The following is a 16,571-nucleotide window of genomic DNA, read 5'->3' as shown; positions in this document are numbered from 1 at the left end:
AAAGAGCTGTAAAAAATAGAGAGAGAAAATGGAAATGAGCAGAATATATGTGAGTATTAAAATTAGGGGTTAGTACATCAAACATTGTAATGCTTTTTTTTTGTTTATGAAGAATAGAGGTTCATGCTTTATAAATAAACTGCAGGGAGGAACGTTGACAGCCACTTCTGTAAAAAGCTCTGTGCCTACACTGATTTTATAATTCACAGGTCATTAATCACATTCTGCATTATCAGTTAGTACAGGAACACTAGGACAGAAAAATAACATGACAAATTTGGAATAATTACCAGCCAGCAAAATAATAGATGCTGAGTTAAGCGGGTACATGGCATTCAGTATTAGAGAGAGTAGATAAGTAACAATATGTGGCTGAGGCAGATAATCTAAGACAAATGATTTCAATGACCAATGCACAACATTTGAAGGGAAATTCCAGTTTATTTCAACCTGACATATTTCCCATAAATGGCTATAATGGCTCTCATGTGAATTTCCACTTGCCTACTGCATTATGGAGATTTTGTGAAATGAGGATCCAGACTTTGCATGGATCCTCATTTCATAACATATCATGGCATGCTGCTGAGCCTCCTACATCTTTCCAAACATGAGTTTTACATGAATAATTTCAAATGTCTAAAAGTAAGTAAAGTGAAACTAACCACCTGTAGAAGCAATTATATCTAACTGCATAGAAATCTTCGTCAAGGGCAACTCGCTGGCTAACCTAACCACCCTGCATATTCATCCATGCATTCTGGTTTTTGATTTACAAGACTGACTTTCACTGAGGATAAACTTTGCTCTGAGAAAACTCAAAAATATGAGAGCAATGACAGAATATCCCATGGACTCTATGAGGCCAGTCGTGAGTCATTTCACTTTGTTGGTCAATTATACTTAAGAATGGAGGCAGAGGCACAAAGGCAAAAGAACTGTAGAGTATCGGCCACCTCTGAGAAACTGCTGGTGTCCCTGAGGTCACTGCTGTCCTGAAGATTGAAAAGAAATGTTTTGCAGGGTGGAACCTGTTAATATCAGATTTGGAAAATCTATAAGTGTCCACAGTTGTGAGTGATCCCAGCTGTTTAACCACTACACATGAATAGCTGTTTGCAGATCTTTTCAACTTTGTCCTTGAAGAAATGTATATTAATAATAGAGATACTTTTTAAACCCACATATTCCTCTCATTTAATGCTAAACTATTACAAAAAACAAAGTTCTTGTATTGGCATGAAACACATGGTTTGGAACAAAAGCTGAAATTCAAACCACACCTATCATCAAATGATAGGTGTTACTGTCTAATTGTCTAATGGCAGTGTGCCAACGTTATCATGTCTTTTGGGGGAACTCATATACTAGATAAGCAAAATATGATAATATTTCGGCCGAAACTACAAAGCGACTTGTCCACAGCTACTTTTCCACAATATAAACTTTTATTCTTTTAATTGAAATATTGGTGATAGAAGTTATAGTTTATGGCTGATGAGATGTTTTTGGCATCTAATTCATGTTAAATCATTTTTGTTTTTATTTCTGTGACGGTGCGCACAACAGCTGAGACAGCGTTCACAGCACAGGTCATTTTTCCTCATTCTTTGTCTTTCTCAGGACCTTTAATTCCACCACTTACACACTAAATAATAATATGTGTTTCTGTTGATCTATTTCTGAGAGCAGGACCTCAGTCTGATAGCTCCTAAAGTTGTTCTTCTTAGTCTTTAGTGCCATTTTCATGACTGGAGCTTCTCTACAACCTGCCGATCGTCTGACCTTATATGGTATTTTGGCGGCATCATTCATGTTAATTTACTATTCTTGGGAATGCACATTCATTTAGAACAGGTGGGATTCATCATGTTTACGAAGGTCATTTACGACTGTTTCCTGGTGAATCCGACGTGGCACATTCATAAATTCCACCTCATAAAAAAAGTACGACAGATTTAAGAAGAAAAATACAAACATACATGCATCTGGCCCATTAACTGTATTCAGCTTGGAGTGTAAACATATCAGTGACATTAAGTGGCGGGTGCTACATGGTGTCCCACAGCACCAAGTCATCTCCATATATGAATATTCATGAATATGTGAATTTTTGATGATGTTTTTTTTTTTTTTACTTAAATGTATACATGACGCACCACAGAGCCAGAGGCATCGCCATTTTTGAATATTCATAAATACTGGAACTTTTGATGAGGATATCAAACATGGTTTTTAGGGGGTAAAACTCCACTTTTTGCATAATATTCATTATCTTACTTGTCTTAAATATCACTAGTGGGGAAACTTTTTCGGTTTGGTTGATTCTACATGTTAAATGAAGCAACGCATTAGTTCATGCAGGACACGGAAGTCATAGACCCCAGCTGTGATCAGCTGACAGCCACTGATTGAATCGGCACACCTTATCAGTCACACACCAATCACAGCCATTCTCATCAAAAGGCGGTCCCTTTAAATATTACTCCCACCTACACTGATCTAGCTTCACCATTGCTCAGACTGCTGCTGGCAAAGCTTGCCTCCACCACCCCAGGCTCCATGAGATGAAACAAACCCCAACTTGTAAAACAGAAACTGCAGAAAAGGGTTCACACTGGCATGGCCAAAATGGAAAGTTCATGTCTTGACCAGCTCAAGACAACCAGGCTGATTGCTGCCAGCTGACTTCACCACCCTGGGAAATTGAAGTGGAATTGGAGTCCAAAGACATAAAAAAAAACACCCACTGACCAAACCAAAAAAGTCCTCATAGCACCAGCCTGCCAATAACATAGTGATTGATTCTCAACAGGATCGACCACAGCACAGGCCAGCTCTCACAAGTGGCACCAAATCCTGTCTGCATCTGGATAGGAACAAACAAAGGACCACAAGCTGTTCCTCTCTATAGGCTACAGGAAGATGACTCACCAGCCATACAGCAGAGACAACTGTTTGGCTTGTTATTTAACAAAATAAAGACAGTGGCTCTCAAGGCAGTAAGTCAGAATAAATTCCTCAAGGAAGAAACACATAATATAAGCCTGGCCTTCAGATGTTCTTCTTCCCCATATTTATTATATAAAACACAGAGGAAGCAGACAAGAATAAAAAACATGCATCAATAACAGCATAAATTTCACACATTCAATGATACTCACGAGGATTAACAAAAGTTTCCAAACGGCAATTACCCTTGATATAGCAGTCATTGGGTTTTCATTCTTGTTTGTGTAATGCTTGTCTGAATACTGTGATAATTTGGCAACATCAGAACACAATCATTATCTCAGGCTGTGCAATTTAAGTCAGTGTTTCCATGCATAAAGACCAGGTAGATAAAATCATAATGCATACAGACCAGCGGATGTTCAGCCCCAGAAAAAATGCCAAATAGACATATCACAACACTGACGACTGTAGCCTCAGTTTGGTGCTCACAGAGTTGCTGGTACAATTACATCAGAGGGACAACTACAAACTAATAACCAAAAGATTTAGTCCTTTTTCTGTGGCAGTGAACACAACATAAGACCCACCGGTAACTAACTGTAATGTCATCAGAGCTTAAAAAGATATCCAGAAGGCTAATAATTAACACTATGAACAGCGGGGCCACAGCTCCCCCACAGACACACAGACACTGGACAGCTTCTTATAGAGCCTCTAGCTCAGCTACAACACAGGTAGCCATAAACTTTTAAAAGTGCCATTAATATGCCTCTGGTGACTGTCAAAGCTCCAGCAGACTCTGTGTTTCCAGCTTGGACACAGAGAGTCTGACAGCAGCATTTCTTCTTTGTTGTCACCCACAATTGCTGTTCATCTGACCGTCACCAGTCTGATTAGCACCTCCATAAAGAGGCAGAGGGTAGTGACGCTCTGGTAGTGGAAAGCCAAAATAGCTGAATCAATTCTGAGCAGCTCTAAATTTAAAAAGAAAAGTAAGCCTATTGATACTTGGTGCCAGTGCAAACATTAAGTGGAAATATCATGATACAATGCAATATCTTTTTTTTTCCCACCCTGAAAACAGACAGGCATTAGAAATCTTTTTTTTGATGTATGGAAAATTAAATGTCCAACAGGGAATGCTAACTGTGTAAATAGGCACATGACAAAAGGCTATGGAGAAATATTCAGGATCAAAAGCAAGTTAAAGTATTTTGATCTCTTGAATATATTTAGAGTTATTTATATGCTCAATGTATATAAACATATATGTAGAGAGAGGTATTCATAAACATTTGCTTAACTAGTTTATTACTGAACTCATTGGTCACACGCCGCTCCATCACACGCCGCTTCACCCACCAGCACGAGTACATTTTCAGCCTGCGGGGGACACTGAACGTTGGTTTTGTTTCCTTCCTCTTTTTGACACACATCATACATGGTGCTGTTTTCAATCAACACGCCAGAATAAATGGAACTATTCTAACCTCCTATAGCTTATGGGTATTACCATAGACGTTGAGGGATAACATTGATTTTTAGAGCGCATTATGTAGAAAACAAACATCCTCTGTGTCCTTGAGATCTCATTGTAACTAATCCAAACAGACACATGCACAACGCACAAACTTAAGCAGGCTGCAATCACATGGGTTTTGCCTGAAAAGTTCACTGACTGCATGAGACTGTCTGGGGTTTCCAATGCCTTACAAGCCCTCTGCTGTCTGCATAGATGCATACTAAATATTTTCAAGTAGAATATGAACTTTATAGAGTGATAGAGCAGCTGTTTTTCCTTCTTGCTTTAGCTACCATTTCATTTCTGCCTACAGCTATGTTGGCAGTGCTCCGTTTTATATGTTATTTAGAACTGAGCAATGCTAGTATGTGTATATGTTTTTCAAATGTTTTTCCACTAAGATGTGACCACCCAGCAACTAGCAGGCATCTAAAAAGAGAGGGGCACTCACAAAACATCTTAAAAGCCTCAGCCTTGTTAAAGAGGCTGCATTATTGATAGTGCATCCGTGGGCTGAAATAGCACCAGTGAGCAGAGCGCACACACATACTCACAGATACACAAATAACTACGTAGCATATACAGGATATATATAATTAATACATATCAATTTTAATGTTGTGTTAGTTATTTCCTTTCATTGATTTTTGATGCATTGGCAGTATTGTTGTGAGATTGAGAGAGAGAGAGAGAGAGAGAGAGAGAGAGAGAGAGAGAGAGAGAGAGAGAGAGAGAGAGAGAGAGAGAGAGAGAGAGAGAGAGAACAAAGCCGTTTATAGATGTGCACATTTGAAACAGCAGAGACACAGTCAATAGAGCTGCAATGATTAGTTGATTAATTGATTAGTGACAATTCATAGAAGAAAAAATTGCAGATGAATCAATTAAGATTAGCTTCTGCCCTGGAAGTCAATGGCTAAGATCATTGTAAATATTAAATTCTTTCCAACCTTGAAATAAACTTAGTTGACATTGGAAGAGCAATGTTGAATATCAGCTACATATGTATGTGTTGGATTGATTTAATGTATTATTAAAATGATGCACACACACACATATACTAAAGATTGTAGCTTAACAATTTAAAGCATAAACTCATGCAGGGTAGTAGTAATATATGAATATATATGAGTTTTACTCTTCTTTACATGTTTGTAAAGGGCTGCTTACAGATTTCTGTAATCATTTTTTTCCTGAGTCCCTGATGCTGTTTCTCTGTCCTCACCTATGGATACATAAAGGTTAATGGAAACATAAAGATGCATATTTTGCAAGCAAACATGCATACACAGCTCTTTGGCAACATGAGCTAAACACTGATTGTTTCATTAGCCTCCACCTTATTATTAAGTATTCGTTTAGCAGCCTGTCCTTTGTCAAACAGGCCTCACAATGACCGCCTTTTGGATCTTTGGAACAGTGACTGGCCAAATTAGCCTGGCTTGGCTAAGCAAGGCCCCATTAATCACACACTGGTCTCTCATTAATCTGGGATCACAGATCACACTGAGCCTATAATCCCATAGCATTGGTTTATTTTGGCTGTTTATGCTTCCATCTGTGGGTAAATTAAAATGGGGATCAGAAGATGAATGCATTAAAATGCAGGGTTTATAGTGAAGACATAAAAACCAGCGCTGTAATGTTATGGCACAAAAAAATACAAGCTTGCATGCTGGCAGTATAGGGTACTTTCAGAAAAGGTGTTTTGTTGTAGTTTTCTTTTAACTGCTTGGCTTGGGTTTCAGAGAAGCAGTTGTCCGTCTAATCCTCCAAGGGATGACAACATTTTTTTTAACAACATCCCAGCCTATTAACATCACCTTGGGATTACCTTCACAGAAAGGAGGAGTTGATGGAGATTGGGTGGGGTGGGGTGGGGGTGGGGGGGGGGGGGGGGGGGGGGGGGGGCGAAGGATGAGGAGGAGAATAATGACTAAAATGAGATTTAGATGTTGGCACTGCAGATGAGCCACTCAAATTAAGACAAACAGCAGTGTTGGTTGACACACAGACATACAAACACAGACATAGACATTGGTTGAGAACGCACACGGCTGCAGAGCTTCGCACCAAAGTACACACAATACCAGCCAGACAAATATCTTCTTATAGGCTTGTATTCCTCATCAGTCCCGAGGAGGAAGCCTTTCCTGTCAAACAAACACATCTATCCCATTAATTCCAATTCCCCACATTGGCCCATCACTGGCACAAAACTAAATGTCAACATTCCCCTGCGTCTCTTTCATCATGCAGTCGACTGTCGCAGAACACACCGGTAAACAGCGCACAACCTTCATCCACCGCTACGCCGCGAGACCCCTTACTGAGCAAATTGGCATTTCCGCAGAGCCAGCCGGATAGTGAAAAATGATGCAAACAGCGGCACAGAGGGAAGCTGCCAGGGCTGACCTTATGTTACACCTGTCAGACTTTGTGTTTTTCACTTTGCCTCTAGTCACACAGCCTGCACTCTGAATGTGACAGGGGGGAAACATCTGCAAATAAAGAAATGACATTCTCAATAAAAAACAAAACAAAACAGTGCTCTTAGTACAAAAAATATAAAGTAAACAGAATTAAAGAGCAGTTAAGCTTTCTGGAGGTTAAATGAGCTGGAAAATGACAGATGCAGATATTCAAAATGTCATAGGTATATGGCTGAGAGTACATTTAATTACATAAAAACAATGCTTAAGAAAATAAAATTGAACTATTAATTCTTCTTAGCACACCCAAGCACATTATGCACCATGGAGAAGAAGAACTGTTGCAGAGGGTAGGATGACAAGACTGGGAAGAAGGAGGAAGAGCACCCTTTTATTTAAAAAGTGCCTGGGGACAGAGACAAATTGATGGAAGCAGGGCGTACACAACAAAAAAGGCACAGACTGCCTTTGTCTGTCTTCTAGTCTGAGTATTAGCAAGTAATGAGCTCCTAATTGTGGAGCCAGGCCATGGAGTCACTGCAGGGGTTGAAAAGCAGTTGAAATGAACTATATATCTGCCAAAAACACTGGGGCAGAGCGAGCGACAGAGGAACAGAGAGAAGAGAGTGCAAGGTGAGCGTGAGAAGAAATAAAGGGATGTGAGATAGAGACACCACATTAAGGAGGAAGGGTAAAGGGGGAGTGACGGGGGCATTACAATGTAATTATTTCAACAGAATGCAGATGAGGGAAAGAGTGCCAGTGGCCCTTGCCCGGACTCTCTGTCTCTTTCTCTTCGTTTGTCTCCCCTCTCTCTATCTCGCTGTATAATATAATATCTACTCATCCGAATGCTAATGAGTCAAAATGGTAATAAGTCAAATGGAGGGCCTAAGTTTAAAAGGTAGACGGTGTATGAATAGTTCTCTCACCGTGGCAGATGATGTTGTAACTAAAGGTCATTCCAATAAGATTTCAGTCAATGTGCTATCTGTAAAAGGCCAACTTAGACATAGAAGCGACGTGACAGGAAAATACATGAATGGTGATGAGAAAGGTCATGAGAGTACTAGGTCACCAATTTTTCCAGTTGCTAATTACAGTCAGGGCAATAAGTTCACAGCATGAGGATATTTCTTTCTCTGGCTCTCTAAGCTCATCTCTTTTCCTCTGTGTGATAGCGAGTGAGAGATATTAATCTGTCTCTTTAATGTGTGTTCATGAGTTTGACTGTTTGTACTTCAGCAGGTGTGTGCACAGTATTTGTTCATCCACGTCTATCTGGAAATGATCACAGAGTCGATATAGGCCCTATTCTGTGTCCTCGCTGCTACTTCATTCTTCTTTTTTAGTGAGTCCATTTCATCTGGCTTCACTTTCCCTTTGAGAAATCATCTGCATTACTCAGAACCATGATTCTATTTTATTCTCTCACACAGAAAGCCCTGGACCTTTACGTTGTCATGGTAATGGCTAAAAAAGTGCGCTCAATGCACTGAGAAAAAGCTTCATTCATTTACAGGGCTCATGTTATCAAAGATGGACATTTGCTTCTCACTACATAACATCTGAGTGCTGCTGCTGCACGTATGCAGACTCACATCCTGAACTGCTTCGCCTGAGTCAATATCACCATCTACTCTTACATTCTTCCACTGTCTTCTTCCAGTCATTGTGTCTGACAGCCTGTACTCCATTTCAAAAGCAGGAGAAAATGCAAAGACCAGCACTTTGGTAGCTTGTTGATGTGTCAGTCTGCAGCAGCGATTAGCGCCATCCACCTCATTTCTCTTCCTGCATCTACACCAGTACCATCTGCTGTAAAGGAACGAGGAGTGGTGGTTGTGGGTGGAGGCGGAGGTGGCTGCTCTGACAGAGACACACTGCTCAATGTGCTCTGTGTCGCACCAGTAAAGACACCAAACCAAATGAAAACAAATGGCCCAGATGCTCAGAAAGCATCTTGCACGATGCGCCTGGTTTGGGATTTTGTGTTTTTTTTTTAACTGCAGGTTTGTTTGCTTTCATGTGAGTTTGAATTAATTGAGTTTGGTTCAATACACTTACTGATACTGATCTTAACTAACTTGCAAGGACAGTTGCAAGCAGCACAATGGCAATTCATGACCTTGTGCATGTATTTGTGTAGATGCAGAAAGAAGAATGTGTCCATATGTGACTTTATGTCCTGTGTGTCCATGCTTGTGTGAAGGTACCTTCCCAACACTTGCAAGGTGAACATGCAGGTGTGGACTTTAGTGTGTGTATTTACACATTTCCCTGCCTATAAATTCATGAGTGTCTAGGTATATACTTGTGTGTTTGTGTGTTTATGTGTGTGTGTGTGTGTGTGTGTGTGTGTGTGTGTGTGTGTGTGTGTGTGTGTGTGTGTGTGTGTGTGTGTGCAAGTGCAGTAAAGACTAAGTGACACGCTGTAGAGGTCAGTCAAGGAGGAATCTATCATAATCCATCATAATCAGCTGCTGGGTTGCTCCTTGAGGACAGATGAGCTCCTGACCCATGGCGGATACGCTGGAGATGAGAATCACATGAGGGTGAAATGTGATGTTTACCAGCTTGACTGGTTTCGGTATACGACATTTTAAACTCTATTGGGGGCCACGAAGACAACACATGCAGGTCAAAGCATCTACGGAAGCATGTGGTTTTTGAATGAGCCAATGACATTTAAGGTGCATGTATGTATTCTTCATCTTGGAAATGTCGCTAGGGAAATTTAGGTGCATCAGATCCGATCACCAGTGATCAATATGCCATGGTTAGTTAGGGCTTTTAAAAATGTTATTATCTTAGTATATCAGTGACAGGGACACCAATACAATACTTCATTGAATACATTTTTTTTTCTGCTTCATTCAGCTGCCATGGTAGTGGGCCAGTCAAACATTGAAGAACACTTGTAGTAATTGGCTGCAAGCAAAACCACACAAATCGTCATTTTCTTCCAGATCTGGGTACAAAAAGGATGGAATGCAGGTATCGTTGGACAGGAGAATTCTTTTTTGATACTGGGTTATTTTGGTTAATACCTGGCTATTGAGTACTGACACCTAGCCCTAGCCATTGTGCATTAAGCAAATATGTGAGAATACAATGTGCAATTTTGGCAATTGTGTAATTACAACTAATGAATCAACAGCCACAACTATTAAGATGAATAACTTGGCTCCACACTTACTCCAAACAAGCAAACCACTTTTTTATTTGGAAGATATATTTGAGATGTATATGAAGAATCAGAGGCACATAATATTTGGCTCCATAAACATCTAACATGGTCCATTAAATTCTCTACAAAGTGAGAGTCTAGTTCGAGTCTTCCCATCATAGAGACCTATATGATATGGATAGATTACTTTTTCTGTCATTGGTAAAAAAAATGGCAAGAATCAATAAAATATACTTATCCAGAAAAAAATACACGTGTAATAGAAATACAAATGACACACACCACTTTTATCAATGACACAGAGCCCTGTCAGGACATCAAAAGCAAAGAATGTCATTACACAAGTCATCAGAGTGCACTAACTCTTGCAGTACATTAATCCATCCAAGTCTTTGGAAATCCCACCAATCCTTATCTGGAGTCATTAGGCGCAGGACGGCCGAGCTGACTTATTGTCCCGGGCATATAAGAAATTAGTCAAATCTTAGGCCTGCAGCTCCTCATTAGAGGAGGCTGCACAGAGACGGACTTAATTACCATCTCTGACATACTAGACCCTTGCAAAACTAATAGTTCTGTCCCAATAATGACCAAAGCCAGGACTGAACTTCCAGCCTTTCACCATCTCCTCAACAAGTCCACACATCCACTTTCACTTGCCCTCTCGTAACTCTGTTCTGCTCTCCCTGATTCATAATATCACAGGGTTAAAAATGGATGCCTGTCTTGCATTCTTGAAGAGTAGGAACCCCCTTTCTACTTTGGTATTCATTGAACAAGTGAAAAGAATTCATTTTGTGGCCTAGCGCTGGGGGCTGCTGCCAAGCCATGGTTGACAGGGAAGCAGCATTAAGGCAATTAACATGAGCTTTGCATTTGATTTTGGCTGGCGAGACTGCCTCTGTAAACAGCAGGCGGGATCGGGTGATTAGTTCCTGTGAAGATGAGCGCCTCGCCTCCCTTGGTCCCTGTCCAAGAGAGGATTACCCTTTATACATATTGCGCATACACACTGTACCTTACACATACACATACATTAACTCAAATGCATAATCTCTGCTAAAGAAAGAAGAACAAGCATGCAAGCTACAGCTAAAGGGGTTAAGCCATGTTTGTGACATGACAGAGGTGGAGTCATGTGTTAACTTCCAGCTTCTAGATCAGATCACCTCTCCTCCTTAAAACACGCATGGGATTTATCCCTGACTTCTTTGACCCTTTTATCATCCATTTAACACAGAGACTAATTCTTTGAATTCAGCTCCATTTAATGAGCAGATTTTAAGGTATGTAATAATGGGAAATTCAATATCAATATCAAGGGGTCTTGAGTCAAAGCTCTGAAATTAATTGTGACAAATAGGCAATTATTTCAAGTGAGCTGAATTGAGATTGATCTTATTTGTTCATCTATACGCTCGCCTGGAGGAGTAGCATCAAGGGCATAATAGCCTCTGCGTCCCTAGATTGGAATTTCACCTGAGAGGTTGCTAAATCAAATGTGTGTCCGTTTGAACGAACACACAGTAATAGGTGAAGAGAATTCCACTGACACCATCTACTAAATGTCAATCTGGTGCAAAAAGAAGAGAGGGTCACATTTCTCCCTTGTGATTTTCCCCCTGGATAGATGTGGAGATCAGAGTCTGAATGTGAGTACTCTCTGGTGTGAGTCTCGGATATAGAATGTACCCTTGACCTGCCAAGCAATCCTAAATCATTGTGTTGTATCACAGAAGGAGAAAAGAGTTACGAGAAAAGGTCTCCGTAATCCTACAGATAAATCTAATCCTGCATACAGAATAATTAGCAGTAATGCACTGGTTTATAAAAACCGGTTGCACCTACAATTCTATAAAGGCAATTTGCATATTTATCACACATGACACAGAATACTTATGTAATCACAATTGGCAGTCACAAGAGAGAAACCTAGAAAATGTCTTTGTGATTGCAATCATAAAACCTTGTTCAGTCAAAATGAATGTATGATTAAATGTTTGGAAAATTGCATTTAATTACAACATCCAAAGCTGCTGGACAGTGCCGCCCACTTACTGGAATGATGAAACTGCCAGAGCTGTATCACAATTACAAAACAATTACGCATGAGGCAAAAGGTAGATCCACGTTAAAGTTTACTGCAGCATATAATCATCACCACAAGCATTTGGCAGCTAATCTCTCTGTGCAGATGATTGGGCATTGGGCAGCGGGAACATAAACATGGTAGACATAGACATAGACATTAATGTTCTGTTAATGTATAAAATATCAAGGACACTAATTGTTCTTTCCCATTATCCACCTTATCTTTAGAGGCCAATACTAAACACAGAAATTGAGAGATTATTTACACCTCATCACCTAATGATGGGAGAAAGTGGAGAGATTAGGAGACATTCTTTGACTTTTTAGACAATGCGAAGCTCATTATCAAGGCCGCACTCATCAAAGTCATACAAAGATCCAAATATATGAAACCGCGCTCACACCATGTATATTTTCGTCCGAGTAGACAAACAAACAGAGGATCAACTGCCCTGATGTTATCTGTGTTTCTCTTTGGGTTTTTGTTGACCTTTAAGGTAGTGTTTGTTTGGTTTGACAGAGGGATGCTAGAATTTCAGTCCAAAATAGCCTGTCAGTGTCCACACTGGCTGCCACGGTGGCTGTGAGACACAGTACAGCAAATGACTGCTGATGACGGGGGACAGCAGGGGAGCCAGCTGTCATTCTGCCAGGGTCCATTCCCTGTCTGTCTGCAGGCTGAGCAACACAGGGAACACATCCAGCAGGTCACTCTCCTCTCAGAGGGGACACCATGGATAAAGATAAAAGCAGGGTAACCAAGGTGACTGTGCAGGGCAAAACGGAGCAAATGTGCTGTGTAAGCAAAATAACCTATAACTCTGGAGCTATTTCCTAATTTAGTGGTTGGATCCTCCTAAGTCTGCATTTCTATACTGTGAATGCATCTTTAAAAAGGTCAACAATTAATCATTTCAAAGACAAAAAACTTTGGACCAAACTCAACAACAGACTGACAGCTCGGCCCCGGTCAGATAAAACAACTGCAAATTAAAAATTCAACATTGATCCAACATCATCAGCTAGCTAGAATCTCTGTAATTACACAACTGGAGCTGGACAGGTTTTGTCCAACTATAAGTCAACATGGTAATGAACAATTAAGTGGTCATTTACCTTGATATTTTACAGGGAGAATTGGAGCACATCCACAAGTTTAACTACCCTCATGGTGCATAAATCAAAAAGCCTGAGTCCATAATGAAAATAAAAACATGTTAGTGGCAGATGGGTTAATTACACTTTTCAACTAAAAAACCCATCAAAGAGCAGAATGGTTGTAACAATTACCATCATGTTCATCATGAGTTGTCGTTTGGTGGATCCAGGCCCTGACATGGAGACACCGTCTATGTGTCTGTTTACTATTTAAAGTATTGGAAGCTGCGAGGCTTCTGACACCTCCCACAAACCTCCACTTGTGGGCAGATCAATCATCCAGTTTGCAGCTTGCTTCCATGGTTGCTGCAGTTTGTATTCACAAATGATATAGATCAATGCAGAAGCTGCACCAGAAACATATGGGCTGGTTTTTTTTTCCTGCATTAAAATACTATGTTACAACTGACCTGAATTTACATTTAATGCATAATAAATCAAAGTCAAATGTCTTCATGCTTGTTTCTTCCTTGTTGTGCTTCTTTAAAGCCAAGTGGAGTGTTGAGTTTACCATTTTACTCAGGGCTCGAATTTCAGCGCAGGACTGCAGGTATTGCGCACAATTTAATTGATTCCCCCAAATCCAACACTTATGATGCAGGACATTCCCGCACACATTTACAGTGATGTATATTAATGTTCAACCAACATCTGCAGCGGTGCTTACTGCAGGACGACTGGCTGGAACCGGTGTTGCGCATTTTATCAGCTGATGTTACAAATGTCAATTTTAAGTCACTGACTATAAACTGAATATCTACTTAAGTGTATAATACTAGAGAACTTGTAATTACTATAAATATAGTTCAGAGAATAAGTTAACTATAAAAGATAGACTCAATGGCTAAACATGTGCAATCTACAGTAATTTAATCCAATACAGCAGCTCTGCTATAAACTCTACATTTATGAAGCTTATACATTTTTTGAAAAGAAGGTGAAAATTCTGCTTTATGTTCATTATTGAGTGATTGTGGTGTATTAGGGTGCATTGTATTGAAAGGTGTTCCTATTATTTTGTCCACTCCATTAACATACATGAGGAGGGCAAAATATTAAGAACACCATTCAATATAATGCACCCAAGAACACCACCACCACTTAGTACAACCTCAGTAATAATCAAAGTAGAATTATCACTTTGTCAACAAAAACTGAAAATGTATAAACTTAAAAAAAAAGCAGAATTTATAGCAGAGCTGTTATATTGGATTGAATTATATTGTGCACATGTTCCTAATGAAGTTGCAGGTGACTGTAGTTCAGAGAATAAAACTATTAAAGTGTATACTAAATAACTAATTACTATATAATATAGTTCAGAGAATACCTTAAATTGAAGGAAAGTGACAAAATACAATCTGTGGTAAGAATTGGACAAGGTACAGCCCTACAGCCCCCCCCCCCCCCCCCCCCCCCAACAAAGTAAAACCCCCCTTATATCAAGCATTTAAGGAGGGAATTTCCCCTTATTTTAAAAAATGACTTTCAGGCCCTGTTACTAACATTGATGCTGAAAAAGTAAGTCTGCTGTCCCCTTTCAGTTCTTCTGCTGCACATACAGTTTATGTAGTGTGCGTATGAGTCTTCAGCAGTCTTGAAACCCCCCTAAGACATTCACTGCATCGGTTTTACTTTAAAAGAAACTTCTCAGCACATGTCACGTTATCCTTCGGGGCTGGCGCTGTAGACAGTTAAAATTGATGTTGAGAACAAACTGTCCTCAAATCTATCTCCACTGAAGATAACTATAGATAGTATACATTGTACTGGGTAAACACTGTATTTGCTGAGAAACAACGAGTACCACGTATCCAAAAGTTGACAAAAGCTTCAATTCACAATCTAATAGCTTTTATTTTCAAAAACAACTCTACTATCCATTAAACAAGCAAGATTCATCCAAGACCAACGTTTGATCTTTGCAAACAAGGACGTTCTAGATCAATATGAGGCAACCACCTGGGATTAACAAAGCCTCTGCATCACTGCATGGCAAATTAGTTAAGATCAATACAAAATCAATATGTAATGAGCTGTCTTCTAACTTTTTCCAGTACATTCTACCCCTCACTCTCTGTCTCCTTCTATCCATGTACCCCAGGTTCCATGAAACATTTAGCTTCATGACTTATAGATCAGAGATGCTCAAAGAGAATGGACAGAGAGCCTCCATCTCACACAGAGAGAACACCACCTTATTTACAACTAATGGTCAAACAACCTGTGATGTACAAACTTAAACGCTTTATTGGTCAAAGCTACAAAACACGCAATGTGTGGATAATGAAAGCGCACATTACGTGTTTACAGCATTTAAAGCCACACTGTTACTAAGGTCTGAAATGTGACTCCAGTCATGTGGCTTTGTTTAACAACTCTGGGAACTGAAGCTCCTCCTTAATCACTGGCCTGCTCTGTGCAACTCTAAGGCTGGAAGCGGATCAACCGTGTCAGCCAGCGCGAAAACACAATATCTCCTTCTCTTTCTCTACTTTTCCAAAGACACGCAAAGATGGGCACAGACACACAAGCGTTTGTTGGGCTAGCTGGCCCGGATCTGGGAGGCCACAGTGCAGAAATAACAAAGCACAATAAGCAGGAGACAATGTGATTCTGCTTCTTCATCCAGCGGAGGGGGGGGGGGGGGGGGGGATGACACAAATAGTCTGCAGACATAACGCAGCACACATTTGTTGATTGAGCTGATACTGTCACCTTTTTATGCAGGACACTGGAAAAACAAAGAAAGTCCAATATGAGCTTTGACAGTTGTTTTGTATACTGTAGGGCTGTATTGGATTGACTAAACCCTTAACTCTTCCAGTAGGTGAGCATCACAGCACTATGTTAGTCATCAAGGTTTCATCCAAAATTCCTCACTCGGGCAAGACCTGGGCTTTTAGAGCTCTGTGAGCATCTATTCATGATGAATGATAGAAAATAGTTATGAGGATATGTTCCATTCATTTTAAAGCCTAAAAGCAAGGAAGCAAGCTAAGCTCTACCCTCAGGTTTTACTAGTGTGTGGAGATCAAAGGGAAACAGTTCAATTGTTACCTCATGTATTCATATGCACAGATGCTTTAAAAGCACAGAGACAGATTTTAAACATGTATCAGTTAATTTAAAAAAAATGTGGAGTATATAATATTTGATTGCCACACACACATATCAGTAAAATACTTAACATTAAAGAGTACAGTTTTTGATCCAAGCAGTA

General features: G+C 40.0%; 1 protein-coding gene across 1 annotated transcript in view; it reads right to left on the bottom strand.

Moving 5' to 3' along the window:
* ldlrad3 (low density lipoprotein receptor class A domain containing 3) overlaps window positions 1–16,571 on the bottom strand; it is an 87,673-nt gene that overhangs the window by 66,356 nt on the left and 4,746 nt on the right. The gene's annotated exons all lie outside the window — the stretch shown is intronic.

The sequence above is a fragment of the Scomber japonicus genome, chromosome 5, assembly GCF_027409825.1.
Source record: "Scomber japonicus isolate fScoJap1 chromosome 5, fScoJap1.pri, whole genome shotgun sequence".
NCBI classification, from domain to species: domain Eukaryota; kingdom Metazoa; phylum Chordata; class Actinopteri; order Scombriformes; family Scombridae; genus Scomber; species Scomber japonicus.
The sequence above is the reverse complement of the archived record's forward strand: the minus strand, read 5'-3'. Positions and strand labels throughout refer to the sequence as shown.